Here is a 16,228-nt window from a genome sequence, read left to right as displayed (position 1 = left end):
AAAAGTTGAAAAAAGACGAAACACCCCCCCCTTACGAAAAATTTGAAAAAAGACGAAACACCCCCCCCTTACGAAAAAGTTGAAAAAAGACGAAACACCCCCCCCTTGCGAAAACGTTTTTGAAGCCGAATTTCTTCTTGAAAATATTCAACTTTTTTGAAACCCAAATACGTCATGAAAATATTCAACTTTTTTGTAGCCGAATTTCTTCATGAAAATTTTCAACTTTTTTGAAGCCGAATTTCTTCATGAAAATTTTCAAATTTTTTGAAGCTGAATTCTTTTTCATGAAAATGTTCAACTTTTTTGAAGCCGAAATCCTTTCATGAAAATTTTCAACTTTTTTTAAGCCGAAATCTTTTCATGAAAATTTTCAACTTTTTTGAAGCCGAATTCCTTTCATGAAAATGTTCAACTTTTTTGAAGCCCAAATACTTCATGAAAATTTTCAACTTTTTTGAAGCCGAATTCCTTTCATGAAAATGTTCAACTTTTTTGAAGCTGAATTCTTTTTCATGAAAATGTTCAACTTTTTTAAAGCCCAAATACTTCATGAAAATTTTCAACTTTTTTGAAGCCGAATTCTTTTCATGAAAATGTTCAACTTTTTTGAAGCTGAAATATTTCATGAAAATGGTCGTCTTTTTTAAAGCCGAAATCCTGTCGTGAAAATTTTCAACTTTTTTGAATCCGAAATAATTCATTAAAATTTTCAACTTTTTTGAAGCCCAAATACTTCATGAAAATTTTCAACTTTTTTGAAGCCGAAATACTTCATGAAAATTTTCAACTTTTTTGAAGCCGAATTTCTTCATGAAAATTTTCAACTTTTTTGAAGCCGAAATACTTCATTAATATTTTCAATTGACCCACCCCCCCTTACGAAAAAGTTGAAAAAAGACGAAACACCCCCCTTACGAAAAAGTTGAAAAACGACGAAACACCCCCCCCTTGCGAAAACTTTTTTGAAGCTGAATTTCTTCATGAATATTTTCAACGTTTTTGAAGCCCAAATACTTCATGAAAATTTTCAACTTTTTTGAAGCCGAATTTCTTCATGAAAATTTTCAACTTTTTTGAAGCCGAAATACTTCATGAAAATTTTCAACTTTTTTGAAGCCGAATTTCATCAAGAAAATTTTCAACTTTTTTGAATCCGAAATAATTCATTAAAATTTTCAACGTTTTTGAAGCCCAAATACTTCATGAAAATTTTCAACTTTTTTGAAGCCGAAATACTTCATGAAAATTTTCAACTTTTTTGAAGCCGAATTTCTTCATGAAAATTTTCAACTTTTTTGAAGCCGAATTTCTTTATGAAAATTTTCAAATTTTTTGAAGCCGAATTTCTTCATGAATATTTTCAATTTACCCACCCCCCCTCACGAAAAAGTTGAAAAAAGACGAAACACCCCCCCCTTACGAAAAATTTGAAAAAAGACGAAACACCCCCCCCTTACGAAAAAGTTGAAAAAAGACGAAACACCCCCCCCTTGCGAAAACGTTTTTGAAGCCGAATTTCTTCTTGAAAATATTCAACTTTTTTGAAACCCAAATACGTCATGAAAATATTCAACTTTTTTGTAGCCGAATTTCTTCATGAAAATTTTCAACTTTTTTGAAGCCGAATTTCTTCATGAAAATTTTCAAATTTTTTGAAGCTGAATTCTTTTTCATGAAAATGTTCAACTTTTTTGAAGCCGAAATCCTTTCATGAAAATTTTCAACTTTTTTTAAGCCGAAATCTTTTCATGAAAATTTTCAACTTTTTTGAAGCCGAATTCCTTTCATGAAAATGTTCAACTTTTTTGAAGCTGAATTCTTTTTCATGAAAATGTTCAACTTTTTTGAAGCCCAAATACTTCATGAAAATTTTCAACTTTTTTGAAGCCGAATTCCTTTCATGAAAATGTTCAACTTTTTTGAAGCTGAATTCTTTTTCATGAAAATGTTCAACTTTTTTAAAGCCCAAATACTTCATGAAAATTTTCAACTTTTTTGAAGCCGAATTCTTTTCATGAAAATGTTCAACTTTTTTGAAGCTGAAATATTTCATGAAAATGGTCGTCTTTTTTAAAGCCGAAATCCTGTCGTGAAAATTTTCAACTTTTTTGAATCCGAAATAATTCATTAAAATTTTCAACTTTTTTGAAGCCGAAATACTTCATTAATATTTTCAATTGACCCACCCCCCCTTACGAAAAAGTTGAAAAAAGACGAAACACCCCCCTTACGAAAAAGTTGAAAAACGACGAAACACCCCCCCCTTGCGAAAACTTTTTTGAAGCTGAATTTCTTCATGAATATTTTCAACGTTTTTGAAGCCCAAATACTTCATGAAAATTTTCAACTTTTTTGAAGCCGAATTTCTTCATGAAAATTTTCAACTTTTTTGAAGCCGAATTTCTTCATGAAAATTTTCAAATTTTTTGAAGCCGAATTTCTTCATGAATATTTTCAATTTACCCACCCCCCCTCACGAAAAAGTTGAAAAAAGACGAAACACCCCCCCTTACGAAAAATTTGAAAAAAGACGAAACACCCCCCCCTTACGAAAAAGTTGAAAAACGACGAAACACCCCCCCCTTACGAAAACTTTTTTGAAGCCGAATTTCTTCTTGAAAATATTCAACTTTTTTGAAAAACAAATACGTCATGAAAATATTCAACTTTTTTGAAACCGAATTTCTTCAGGAAAATGTTCAACTTTTTTGAAGCCGAAATACTTCATTAATATTTTCAATTGACCCACCCCCCCTTACGAAAAAGTTGAAAAAAGACGAAACACCCCCGCTTACGAAAAAGTTGAAAAAAGACGAAACACCCCCCCCTTTCGAAAAAGTTGAAAAAAGATGATACACTCCCCCCTTGCGAAAACTTTTTTGAAGCCGAATTTCTTCATGAAAATTTTCAACTTTTTTGAAGCCCAAATACTTCATGAAAATTATCAACTTTTTTGAAGCCCAAATATTTCATGAAAATTTTCAACTTTTTTAAAGCCGAATTTCTTCATGAATATTTTCAATTGACCCACCCCCCCTTACGAAAAAGTTGAAAAAAGACGAAACACCCCCCCCCTTGCGAAAACTTTTTTGAAGCCGAATTTCTTCATGAAAATGTTCAACTTTTTTGAAGCCGAATTTCTTCAGGAAAATTTTCAACTTTTTTGAAGCCGAAATATTTCATGAAAATTTTCAACTTTTTTGAAGCCGAATTTCTTCATGAAAATTTTCAATTGACCCACCCCCCCTCACGAAAAAGTTGAAAAAAGACGAAACACCCACCCTTACGAAAAAGTTGAAAAAAGACGAAACACCCCCCCCCTTGCAAAAACTTTTTTGAAGCCGAATTTCTTCATGAAAATTTTCAACTTTTTTGAAGCCCAAATACTTCATGAAAATTTTCAACTCTTTTGAAGCCCAAATACTTCATGAAAATTTTCAACTTTTTTGAAACCCAAATACTTCATGAAAATTTTCAACTTTTTTGAAACCGAATTTCTTCATGAAAATTTTCAAACTTTTTTGAAGTAGAATTTCTTCATGAAAATTTTCAACTTTTTTGAAGCCCAAATACTTCATGAAAATGTTCGACTTTTTTAAAGCCGAAATCCTGTCGTGAAAATGTTCGACTATTTTAAAGTCGAAATCCTGTCGTGAAAATTTTCAACTTTTTTGAATCCGAAATACTTCATTAAAATTTTCAACTTTTTTGAATCCGAAATATTTCATGAAAATTTTCAACTTTTTTGAAGCCGAATTCTTTTCATGAAAATGTTCAACTTTTTTGAAGCTGAAATACTTCATGAAAATGTTCGACTTTTTTAAAGCCGAAATCCTGTCTTGAAAATTTTCAACTTTTTTGAAGCCCAAATTCTTCATGAAAATTTTCAACTTTTTTGAAGCCTAATTCTTTTCTTGAAAATGTTCAACTTTTTTGAAGCTAAAATACTTCATGAAAATATTCGACTGTTTTAAAGTTGAAATCCTGTCGTGAAAATTTTAAACTTTTTTGAATCTGAAATACTTCATGAAAATGTTCAACTTTTTTGAATCCGAAATACTTCATTAAAATTTTCAACTTTTTTGAATCCGAAATATTTCATGAAAATTTTCAACTTTTTTGAAGCCCAAATACTTCATGAAAATTTTCAACTTTTTTGAAGCCCAAATACTTCATGAAAATTTTCAACTTTTTTGAAGCCGAATTCTTTTCATGAAAATGTTCAACTTTTTTGAAGCTGAAATACTTCATGAAAATGTTCGACTATTTTAAAGTCGAAATCCTGTCATGAAAATTTTCAACTTTTTTGAATCCGAAATATTTCATGAAAATTTTCAACTTTTTTGAAGCCTAATTCCTTTCATGAAAATGTTCAACTTTTTTGAAGCTGAAATACTTCATTAAAATGTTCGACTGTTTTAAAGTCGAAATCCTGTCGTGAAAATGTTCAACTTTTTTGAATCTGAAATACTTCATTAAAATTTTCAACTTTTTTGAAGCCGAAATCCTTTCATGAAAATTTTCAACTTTTTTGAAGCCGAAATCTTTTGATGAAAATTTTCAACTTTTTTGAAGCCGAATTCTTTTCATGAAAATGTTCAACTTTTTTGAAGCTGAATTCTTTTTCATGAAAATGTTCAACTTTTTTGAAGCCGAAATCCTTTCATGAAAATTTTCAACTTTTTTTAAGCCGAAATCTTTTCATGAAAATTTTCAACTTTTTTGAAGCCGAATTCTTTTCATGAAAATGTTCAACTTTTTTGAAGCTGAAATATTTCATGAAAATGGTCGTCTTTTTTAAAGCCGAAATCCTGTTGTGAAAATTTTCAACTTTTTTGAATCCGAAATACTTCATGAAAATTTTCAACTTTTTTGAATCCGAAATAATTCATTAAAATTTTCAACTTTTTTGAATCCGAAATATTTCATGAAAATTTTCAACTTTTTTGAAGCCCAAATACTTCATGAAAATTTTCAACTTTTTTGAAGCCCAAATACTTCATGAAAATTTTCAACTTTTTTGAAGCCCAAATACTTCATGAAAATTTTAAACTTTTTTGAAGCCGAATTCTTTTCATGAAAATGTTCAACTTTTTTAAAGCTGAAATACTTCATGAAAATGTTCGACTTTTTTAAAGTCGAAATCCTGTCATGAAAATTTTCAACTTTTTTGAATCCGAAATACTCCATGAAAATTTTCAACTTTTTTGAAGCCGAAATACTTCATGAAAATGTTCGACTTTTTTAAAGCCGAAATCCTGTCGAGAAAATTTTAAACTTTTTTGAAGCCGAAATCTTTTCATGAAAATGTTCAACTTTTTTGAAGCCGAATTCTTTTCATGAAAATGTTCAACTTTTTTGAAGCCCAAATACTTCATGAAAATTTTCAACTTTTTTGAAGCCGAATTCTTTTCATGAAAATGTTCAACTTTTTTGAAGCTGAATTCTTTTTCATGAAAATGTTCAACTTTTTTGAAGCCCAAATACTTCATGAAAATTTTCAACTTTTTTGAAGCCGAATTCCTTTCATGAAAATGTTCAACTTTTTTGAAGCTGAATTCTTTTTCATGAAAATGTTCAACTTTTTTAAAGCCCAAATACTTCATGAAAATTTTCAACTTTTTTGAAGCCGAATTCTTTTCATGAAAATGTTCAACTTTTTTGAAGCTGAAATATTTCATGAAAATGGTCGTCTTTTTTAAAGCCGAAATCCTGTCGTGAAAATTTTCAACTTTTTTGAATCCGAAATAATTCATTAAAATTTTCAACTTTTTTGAAGCCCAAATACTTCATGAAAATTTTAAACTTTTTTAAAGCCCAAATACTTCATGGAAATTTTCAACTTTTTTGAAGCCGAATTCTTTTCATGAAAATGTTCAACTTTTTTGAAGCTGAAATATTTCATGAAAATGGTCGTCTTTTTTAAAGCCGAAATCCTGTCGTGAAAATTTTCATTTTTTTTGAATCCGAAATAATTCATTAAAATTTTCAACTTTTTTGAAGCCGAAATACTTTATGAAAATGTTCGACTTTTTTAAAGCCGAAATCCTGTCGTGAAAATTTTCAACTTTTTTGAAGCCGAAATCTTTTCATGAAAATGTTCAACTTTTTTGAAGCCGAATTCTTTTCATGAAAATGTTCAACTTTTTTGAAGCCGAATTCTTTTCATGAAAATGTTCAACTTTTTTAAAGCTGAAATACTTCATGAAAATGTTCGACTTTTTTAAAGTCGAAATCCTGTCATGAAAATTTTCAACTTTTTTGAATCCGAAATACTCCATGAAAATTTTCAACTTTTTTGAAGCCGAAATACTTCATGAAAATGTTCGACTTTTTTAAAGCCGAAATCCTGTCGAGAAAATTTTAAACTTTTTTGAAGCCGAAATCTTTTCATGAAAATGTTCAACTTTTTTGAAGCCGAATTCTTTTCATGAAAATGTTCAACTTTTTTGAAGCCCAAATACTTCATGAAAATTTTCAACTTTTTTGAAGCCGAATTCTTTTCATGAAAATGTTCAACTTTTTTGAAGCTGAATTCTTTTTCATGAAAATGTTCAACTTTTTTGAAGCCCAAATACTTCATGAAAATTTTCAACTTTTTTGAAGCCGAATTCCTTTCATGAAAATGTTCAACTTTTTTGAAGCTGAATTCTTTTTCATGAAAATGTTCAACTTTTTTAAAGCCCAAATACTTCATGAAAATTTTCAACTTTTTTGAAGCCGAATTCTTTTCATGAAAATGTTCAACTTTTTTGAAGCTGAAATATTTCATGAAAATGGTCGTCTTTTTTAAAGCCGAAATCCTGTCGTGAAAATTTTCAACTTTTTTGAATCCGAAATAATTCATTAAAATTTTCAACTTTTTTGAAGCCCAAATACTTCATGAAAATTTTAAACTTTTTTAAAGCCCAAATACTTCATGGAAATTTTCAACTTTTTTGAAGCCGAATTCTTTTCATGAAAATGTTCAACTTTTTTGAAGCTGAAATATTTCATGAAAATGGTCGTCTTTTTTAAAGCCGAAATCCTGTCGTGAAAATTTTCATTTTTTTTGAATCCGAAATAATTCATTAAAATTTTCAACTTTTTTGAAGCCGAAATACTTTATGAAAATGTTCGACTTTTTTAAAGCCGAAATCCTGTCGTGAAAATTTTAAACTTTTTTGAAGCCGAAATCTTTTCATGAAAATGTTCAACTTTTTTGAAGCCGAATTCTTTTCATGAAAATGTTCAACTTTTTTGAAGCCGAAATACTTCATGAAAATTTTCAACTTTTTTGAAGACGAATTCTTTTCATGAAAATGTTCAACTTTTTTGAAGCTGAATTCTTTTTCATGAAAATGTTCAACTTTTTTGAAGCCCAAATATTTCATGAAAATGGTCGTCTTTTTTAAAGCCGAAATCCTGTCGTGAAAATTTTCAACTTTTTTGAATCCGAAATACTTCATTAAAATGTTCAACTTTTTTGAATCTGAAATACTTCATTAAAATTTTCAACTTTTTTGAAGCCGAAATCCTTTCATGAAAATTTTCAACTTTTTTGAAGCCGAAATCTTTTCATGAAAATTTTCAATTTTTTTGAAGCCGAATTCTTTTCATGAAAATGTTCAACTTTTTTGAAGCTGAATTCTTTTTCATGAAAATGTTCAACTTTTTTGAAGCCGAAATCCTTTCATGAAAATTTTCAACTTTTTTGAAGCCGAAATCTTTTCATGAAAATTTTCAACTTTTTTGAAGCCGAATTCTTTTCATGAAAATGTTCAACTTTTTTGAAGCTGAATTCTTTTTCATGAAAATGTTCAACTTTTTTAAAGCCCAAATACTTCATGAAAATTTTCAACTTTTTTGAAGCCGAATTCTTTTCATGAAAATGTTCAACTTTTTTGAAGCTGAAATATTTCATGAAAATCGTCGTCTTTTTTAAAGCCGAAATCCTGTCGTGAAAATGTTCAACTTTTTTGAATCTGAAATACTTCATTAAAATTTTCAACTTTTTTGAAGCCGAAATCCTTTCATGAAAATTTTCAACTTTTTTGAAGCCGAAATCTTTTCATGAAAATTTTCAACTTTTTTGAAGCCGAATTCTTTTCATGAAAATGTTCAACTTTTTTGAAGCTGAATTCTTTTTCATGAAAATGTTCAACTTTTTTGAAGCCGAAATCCTTTCATGAAAATTTTCAACTTTTTTTAAGCCGAAATCTTTTCATGAAAATTTTCAACTTTTTTGAAGCCGAATTCTTTTCATGAAAATGTTCAACTTTTTTGAAGCTGAAATATTTCATGAAAATGGTCGTCTTTTTTAAAGCCGAAATCCTGTTGTGAAAATTTTCAACTTTTTTGAATCCGAAATACTTCATGAAAATTTTCAACTTTTTTGAATCCGAAATAATTCATTAAAATTTTCAACTTTTTTGAATCCGAAATATTTCATGAAAATTTTCAACTTTTTTGAAGCCCAAATACTTCATGAAAATTTTCAACTTTTTTGAAGCCCAAATACTTCATGAAAATTTTCAACTTTTTTGAAGCCCAAATACTTCATGAAAATTTTCAACTTTTTTGAAGCCCAAATACTTCATGAAAATTTTAAACTTTTTTGAAGCCGAATTTTTTTCATGAAAATGTTCAACTTTTTTAAAGCTGAAATACTTCATGAAAATGTTCGACTTATTTAAAGTCGAAATCCTGTCATGAAAATTTTCAACTTTTTTGAATCCGAAATACTCCATGAAAATTTTCAACTTTTTTGAAGCCGAAATACTTCATGAAAATGTTCGACTTTTTTAAAGCCGAAATCCTGTCGAGAAAATTTTAAACTTTTTTGAAGCCGAAATCTTTTCATGAAAATGTTCAACTTTTTTGAAGCCGAATTCTTTTCATGAAAATGTTCAACTTTTTTGAAGCCCAAATACTTCATGAAAATTTTCAACTTTTTTGAAGCCGAATTCTTTTCATGAAAATGTTCAACTTTTTTGAAGCTGAATTCTTTTTCATGAAAATGTTCAACTTTTTTGAAGCCCAAATACTTCATGAAAATTTTCAACTTTTTTGAAGCCGAATTCCTTTCATGAAAATGTTCAACTTTTTTGAAGCTGAATTCTTTTTCATGAAAATGTTCAACTTTTTTGAAGCCGAAATCCTTTCATGAAAATTTTCAACTTTTTTGAAGCCGAAATCTTTTCATGAAAATTTTCAACTTTTTTGAAGCCGAATTCTTTTCATGAAAATGTTCAACTTTTTTGAAGCTGAATTCTTTTTCATGAAAATGTTCAACTTTTTTAAAGCCCAAATACTTCATGAAAATTTTCAACTTTTTTGAAGCCGAATTCTTTTCATGAAAATGTTCAACTTTTTTGAAGCTGAAATATTTCATGAAAATCGTCGTCTTTTTTAAAGCCGAAATCCTGTCGTGAAAATGTTCAACTTTTTTGAATCTGAAATACTTCATTAAAATTTTCAACTTTTTTGAAGCCGAAATCCTTTCATGAAAATTTTCAACTTTTTTGAAGCCGAAATCTTTTCATGAAAATTTTCAACTTTTTTGAAGCCGAATTCTTTTCATGAAAATGTTCAACTTTTTTGAAGCTGAATTCTTTTTCATGAAAATGTTCAACTTTTTTGAAGCCGAAATCCTTTCATGAAAATTTTCAACTTTTTTTAAGCCGAAATCTTTTCATGAAAATTTTCAACTTTTTTGAAGCCGAATTCTTTTCATGAAAATGTTCAACTTTTTTGAAGCTGAAATATTTCATGAAAATGGTCGTCTTTTTTAAAGCCGAAATCCTGTTGTGAAAATTTTCAACTTTTTTGAATCCGAAATACTTCATGAAAATTTTCAACTTTTTTGAATCCGAAATAATTCATTAAAATTTTCAACTTTTTTGAATCCGAAATATTTCATGAAAATTTTCAACTTTTTTGAAGCCCAAATACTTCATGAAAATTTTCAACTTTTTTGAAGCCCAAATACTTCATGAAAATTTTCAACTTTTTTGAAGCCCAAATACTTCATGAAAATTTTCAACTTTTTTGAAGCCCAAATACTTCATGAAAATTTTAAACTTTTTTGAAGCCGAATTTTTTTCATGAAAATGTTCAACTTTTTTAAAGCTGAAATACTTCATGAAAATGTTCGACTTATTTAAAGTCGAAATCCTGTCATGAAAATTTTCAACTTTTTTGAATCCGAAATACTCCATGAAAATTTTCAACTTTTTTGAAGCCGAAATACTTCATGAAAATGTTCGACTTTTTTAAAGCCGAAATCCTGTCGAGAAAATTTTAAACTTTTTTGAAGCCGAAATCTTTTCATGAAAATGTTCAACTTTTTTGAAGCCGAATTCTTTTCATGAAAATGTTCAACTTTTTTGAAGCCCAAATACTTCATGAAAATTTTCAACTTTTTTGAAGCCGAATTCTTTTCATGAAAATGTTCAACTTTTTTGAAGCTGAATTCTTTTTCATGAAAATGTTCAACTTTTTTGAAGCCCAAATACTTCATGAAAATTTTCAACTTTTTTGAAGCCGAATTCCTTTCATGAAAATGTTCAACTTTTTTGAAGCTGAATTCTTTTTCATGAAAATGTTCAACTTTTTGAAAGCCCAAATACTTCATGAAAATTTTCAACTTTTTTGAAGCCGAATTCTTTTCATGAAAATGTTCAACTTTTTTGAAGCTGAAATATTTCATGAAAATGGTCGTCTTTTTTAAAGCCGAAATCCTGTCGTGAAAATTTTCAACTTTTTTGAATCCGAAATAATTCATTAAAATTTTCAACTTTTTTGAAGCCCAAATACTTCATGAAAATTTTAAACTTTTTTAAAGCCCAAATACTTCATGGAAATTTTCAACTTTTTTGAAGCCGAATTCTTTTCATGAAAATGTTCAACTTTTTTGAAGCTGAAATATTTCATGAAAATGGTCGTCTTTTTTAAAGCCGAAATCCTGTCGTGAAAATTTTCATTTTTTTTGAATCCGAAATAATTCATTAAAATTTTCAACTTTTTTGAAGCCGAAATACTTTATGAAAATGTTCGACTTTTTTAAAGCCGAAATCCTGTCGTGAAAATTTTAAACTTTTTTGAAGCCGAAATCTTTTCATGAAAATGTTCAACTTTTTTGAAGCCGAATTCTTTTCATGAAAATGTTCAACTTTTTTGAAGCCGAAATACTTCATGAAAATTTTCAACTTTTTTGAAGACGAATTCTTTTCATGAAAATGTTCAACTTTTTTGAAGCTGAATTCTTTTTCATGAAAATGTTCAACTTTTTTGAAGCCCAAATATTTCATGAAAATGGTCGTCTTTTTTAAAGCCGAAATCCTGTCGTGAAAATTTTCAACTTTTTTGAATCCGAAATACTTCATTAAAATGTTCAACTTTTTTGAATCTGAAATACTTCATTAAAATTTTCAACTTTTTTGAAGCCGAAATCCTTTCATGAAAATTTTCAACTTTTTTGAAGCCGAAATCTTTTCATGAAAATTTTCAATTTTTTTGAAGCCGAATTCTTTTCATGAAAATGTTCAACTTTTTTGAAGCTGAATTCTTTTTCATGAAAATGTTCAACTTTTTTGAAGCCGAAATCCTTTCATGAAAATTTTCAACTTTTTTGAAGCCGAAATCTTTTCATGAAAATTTTCAACTTTTTTGAAGCCGAATTCTTTTCATGATAATGTTCAACTTTTTTGAAGCTGAATTCTTTTTCATGAAAATGTTCAACTTTTTTAAAGCCCAAATACTTCATGAAAATTTTCAACTTTTTTGAAGCCGAATTCTTTTCATGAAAATGTTCAACTTTTTTGAAGCTGAAATATTTCATGAAAATCGTCGTCTTTTTTAAAGCCGAAATCCTGTCGTGAAAATGTTCAACTTTTTTGAATCCGAAATAATTCATTAAAATTTTCAACTTTTTTGAAGCCCAAATACTTCATGAAAATTTTAAACTTTTTTAAAGCCCAAATACTTCATGGAAATTTTCAACTTTTTTGAAGCCGAATTCTTTTCATGAAAATGTTCAACTTTTTTGAAGCTGAAATATTTCATGAAAATGGTCGTCTTTTTTAAAGCCGAAATCCTGTCGTGAAAATTTTCATTTTTTTTGAATCCGAAATAATTCATTAAAATTTTCAACTTTTTTGAAGCCGAAATACTTTATGAAAATGTTCGACTTTTTTAAAGCCGAAATCCTGTCGTGAAAATTTTAAACTTTTTTGAAGCCGAAATCTTTTCATGAAAATGTTCAACTTTTTTGAAGCCGAATTCTTTTCATGAAAATGTTCAACTTTTTTGAAGCCGAAATACTTCATGAAAATTTTCAACTTTTTTGAAGACGAATTCTTTTCATGAAAATGTTCAACTTTTTTGAAGCTGAATTCTTTTTCATGAAAATGTTCAACTTTTTTGAAGCCCAAATATTTCATGAAAATGGTCGTCTTTTTTAAAGCCGAAATCCTGTCGTGAAAATTTTCAACTTTTTTGAATCCGAAATACTTCATTAAAATGTTCAACTTTTTTGAATCTGAAATACTTCATTAAAATTTTCAACTTTTTTGAAGCCGAAATCCTTTCATGAAAATTTTCAACTTTTTTGAAGCCGAAATCTTTTCATGAAAATTTTCAATTTTTTTGAAGCCGAATTCTTTTCATGAAAATGTTCAACTTTTTTGAAGCTGAATTCTTTTTCATGAAAATGTTCAACTTTTTTGAAGCCGAAATCCTTTCATGAAAATTTTCAACTTTTTTGAAGCCGAAATCTTTTCATGAAAATTTTCAACTTTTTTGAAGCCGAATTCTTTTCATGAAAATGTTCAACTTTTTTGAAGCTGAATTCTTTTTCATGAAAATGTTCAACTTTTTTAAAGCCCAAATACTTCATGAAAATTTTCAACTTTTTTGAAGCCGAATTCTTTTCATGAAAATGTTCAACTTTTTTGAAGCTGAAATATTTCATGAAAATCGTCGTCTTTTTTAAAGCCGAAATCCTGTCGTGAAAATGTTCAACTTTTTTGAATCTGAAATACTTCATTAAAATTTTCAACTTTTTTGAAGCCGAAATCCTTTCATGAAAATTTTCAACTTTTTTGAAGCCGAAATCTTTTCATGAAAATTTTCAACTTTTTTGAAGCCGAATTCTTTTCATGAAAATGTTCAACTTTTTTGAAGCTGAATTCTTTTTCATGAAAATGTTCAACTTTTTTGAAGCCGAAATCCTTTCATGAAAATTTTCAACTTTTTTTAAGCCGAAATCTTTTCATGAAAATTTTCAACTTTTTTGAAGCCGAATTCTTTTCATGAAAATGTTCAACTTTTTTGAAGCTGAAATATTTCATGAAAATGGTCGTCTTTTTTAAAGCCGAAATCCTGTTGTGAAAATTTTCAACTTTTTTGAATCCGAAATACTTCATGAAAATTTTCAACTTTTTTGAATCCGAAATAATTCATTAAAATTTTCAACTTTTTTGAATCCGAAATATTTCATGAAAATTTTCAACTTTTTTGAAGCCCAAATACTTCATGAAAATTTTCAACTTTTTTGAAGCCCAAATACTTCATGAAAATTTTCAACTTTTTTGAAGCCCAAATACTTCATGAAAATTTTCAACTTTTTTGAAGCCCAAATACTTCATGAAAATTTTAAACTTTTTTGAAGCCGAATTTTTTTCATGAAAATGTTCAACTTTTTTAAAGCTGAAATACTTCATGAAAATGTTCGACTTATTTAAAGTCGAAATCCTGTCATGAAAATTTTCAACTTTTTTGAATCCGAAATACTCCATGAAAATTTTCAACTTTTTTGAAGCCGAAATACTTCATGAAAATGTTCGACTTTTTTAAAGCCGAAATCCTGTCGAGAAAATTTTAAACTTTTTTGAAGCCGAAATCTTTTCATGAAAATGTTCAACTTTTTTGAAGCCGAATTCTTTTCATGAAAATGTTCAACTTTTTTGAAGCCCAAATACTTCATGAAAATTTTCAACTTTTTTGAAGCCGAATTCTTTTCATGAAAATGTTCAACTTTTTTGAAGCTGAATTCTTTTTCATGAAAATGTTCAACTTTTTTGAAGCCCAAATACTTCATGAAAATTTTCAACTTTTTTGAAGCCGAATTCCTTTCATGAAAATGTTCAACTTTTTTGAAGCTGAATTCTTTTTCATGAAAATGTTCAACTTTTTGAAAGCCCAAATACTTCATGAAAATTTTCAACTTTTTTGAAGCCGAATTCTTTTCATGAAAATGTTCAACTTTTTTGAAGCTGAAATATTTCATGAAAATGGTCGTCTTTTTTAAAGCCGAAATCCTGTCGTGAAAATTTTCAACTTTTTTGAATCCGAAATAATTCATTAAAATTTTCAACTTTTTTGAAGCCCAAATACTTCATGAAAATTTTAAACTTTTTTAAAGCCCAAATACTTCATGGAAATTTTCAACTTTTTTGAAGCCGAATTCTTTTCATGAAAATGTTCAACTTTTTTGAAGCTGAAATATTTCATGAAAATGGTCGTCTTTTTTAAAGCCGAAATCCTGTCGTGAAAATTTTCATTTTTTTTGAATCCGAAATAATTCATTAAAATTTTCAACTTTTTTGAAGCCGAAATACTTTATGAAAATGTTCGACTTTTTTAAAGCCGAAATCCTGTCGTGAAAATTTTAAACTTTTTTGAAGCCGAAATCTTTTCATGAAAATGTTCAACTTTTTTGAAGCCGAATTCTTTTCATGAAAATGTTCAACTTTTTTGAAGCCGAAATACTTCATGAAAATTTTCAACTTTTTTGAAGACGAATTCTTTTCATGAAAATGTTCAACTTTTTTGAAGCTGAATTCTTTTTCATGAAAATGTTCAACTTTTTTGAAGCCCAAATATTTCATGAAAATGGTCGTCTTTTTTAAAGCCGAAATCCTGTCGTGAAAATTTTCAACTTTTTTGAATCCGAAATACTTCATTAAAATGTTCAACTTTTTTGAATCTGAAATACTTCATTAAAATTTTCAACTTTTTTGAAGCCGAAATCCTTTCATGAAAATTTTCAACTTTTTTGAAGCCGAAATCTTTTCATGAAAATTTTCAATTTTTTTGAAGCCGAATTCTTTTCATGAAAATGTTCAACTTTTTTGAAGCTGAATTCTTTTTCATGAAAATGTTCAACTTTTTTGAAGCCGAAATCCTTTCATGAAAATTTTCAACTTTTTTGAAGCCGAAATCTTTTCATGAAAATTTTCAACTTTTTTGAAGCCGAATTCTTTTCATGATAATGTTCAACTTTTTTGAAGCTGAATTCTTTTTCATGAAAATGTTCAACTTTTTTAAAGCCCAAATACTTCATGAAAATTTTCAACTTTTTTGAAGCCGAATTCTTTTCATGAAAATGTTCAACTTTTTTGAAGCTGAAATATTTCATGAAAATCGTCGTCTTTTTTAAAGCCGAAATCCTGTCGTGAAAATGTTCAACTTTTTTGAATCCGAAATAATTCATTAAAATTTTCAACTTTTTTGAATCCGAAATATTTCATGAAAATTTTCAACTTTTTTGAAGCCCAAATACTTCATGAAAATTTTCAACTTTTTTGAAGCCCAAATACTTCATGAAAATTTTCAACTTTTTTGAAGCCCAAATACTTCATGAAAATTTTCAACTTTTTTGAAGCCGAATTCTTTTCATGAAAATGTTCAACTTTTTTGAAGCTGAATTCTTTTTCATGAAAATGTTCAACTTTTTTAAAGCCGAAATCCTGTCGTGAAAATTTTCAACTTTTTTGAATCCGAAATACTTCATTAAAATGTTCAACTTTGTTGAATCTGAAATACTTCATTAAAATTTTCAACTTTTTTGAAGCCGAAATCCTTTCATGAAAATTTTCAACTTTTTTGAAGCCGAAATCTTTTCATGAAAATTTTCAACTTTTTTGAAGCCGAATTCTTTTCATGAAAATGTTCAACTTTTTTGAATCCGAAATACTTCATTAAAATGTTCAACTTTTTTGAATCTGAAATACTTCATTAAAATTTTCAACTTTTTTGAAGCCGAAATCCTTTCATGAAAATTTTCAACTTTTTTGAAGCCGAAATCTTTTCATGAAAATTTTCAATTTTTTTGAAGCCGAATTCTTTTCATGAAAATGTTCAACTTTTTTGAAGCCGGAATTCTTTTTCATGAAAATGTTCAACTTTTTTGAAGCCGAAATCTTTTCATGAAAATTTTCAACTTTTTTGAAGCCGAATTCTT

Source organism: Labrus mixtus, unplaced genomic scaffold, assembly GCF_963584025.1.
Source record: "Labrus mixtus unplaced genomic scaffold, fLabMix1.1 SCAFFOLD_28, whole genome shotgun sequence".
Lineage (NCBI taxonomy): Eukaryota > Metazoa > Chordata > Actinopteri > Labriformes > Labridae > Labrus > Labrus mixtus.
Note: the sequence above shows the minus strand (reverse complement) of the source record.